Raw genomic sequence first — 1370 nt, forward strand, 5'->3', positions numbered from 1 at the left:
TAGCAACACCTACACACGCCAGTATGCAGTATGTAGCTGGCATGTGTGTGCTTACAGTTAACTCGCGCTTTCAGCCATGCTGTGCTTTTTGAGCCACCGAGTCGTTATCGCTAACGAGATAAGCGCGTTGTGGAACTCGATTGTCGTCGCCACGCCAGGACAACTGCTCACTTACGGCTGCAACGCCAGCTGATTGGGGTCCCGACAAGTCAGTAGTGGAAGGTTTGTTGGGGCGCACTACTTGAGTAAATGCTTGCGTTTATTTGTCAAAACAAGCTATAAATAAATACATAAATAACGAGTAAACAAATATTGAAGTCATCAATTTTACATCAACTCGTTTTAGTTTGGAAACTTTGTAGAAAATGCATTTTGCTCCTTTTTCGCTTGAACTATAATTGTCATGAATTTATTGAATATTTTTTAATAGTATGTCTTGTAGTTGACCGAACTGATGGCTATAACTGGACTATATAATTATGTGTGTATGCGTATGTTTGAAATTTTTCAATTAAATAACTTAATTAGCGCAAAACATAAAAAGCTACCACGAAATGTGTCTCGCAAATCAAATTGAGAAAAAAATGTTAGTAAGAGTACACAGTGGGCCGAAGAGTATAATAATCAAGAAGAAGATGTGAAAAGAGATCATATACATACATAGCTTCTAACAGCTCTCATTACTATAGATATATAGAATATATTTTAAATTTTTTTTCAATTAATAATAACAAAAATTCATCCAAGAAGACCCAAACATTGTCGAAAAAAAATTAAATATACCCACAAATCGTAAGAATGGGATCACGAAATATATAGTATAATTATTAAATAATTACGAGCAAAAAATACGTTCGTTCCCAGGTTTTTTATTAAGTTTAAACAATAAATAAGCTGCTGAAATGAAACCGTAAGATAACTTTTGGATCATCAATGCCTGGAACCGAAACCACCTTATGCCGAGGAAAACAAACTCACTTAAATTTATTAAAATTGTTAGAACGACAAAAGATGTTTTGGGATGGATAAATGTAGATGTAGATCATCACAGAAGGTAATTTTTTAAGATATCTTACAGTATGAATTTAAAATATATAGTAAGAAGAGTCAATTAACATTTTACTAAGAAAAGAGCACTATTAGAACTAAATTTGGTGTCATACTCTTCTATATGTTTGTTTATATTTTTATCTATTTTAATCTCAAAAAGATTGTTGTTATTCTAAGTAGTGTTCTATTGGTAAAAGGTTTAATGGTGGATTAGCTCCTATAATTCTTAACTAGTTGTTGTTTTATTTGACTAATTTTTACGAAAACCTCATGTTCTAAAGCTTTATTGAAGTACTAGCAGACCGCTTCGGCTTCGCTCG

This window comes from Zeugodacus cucurbitae, chromosome 4 (genome assembly GCF_028554725.1).
Source record: "Zeugodacus cucurbitae isolate PBARC_wt_2022May chromosome 4, idZeuCucr1.2, whole genome shotgun sequence".
Lineage (NCBI taxonomy): Eukaryota > Metazoa > Arthropoda > Insecta > Diptera > Tephritidae > Zeugodacus > Zeugodacus cucurbitae.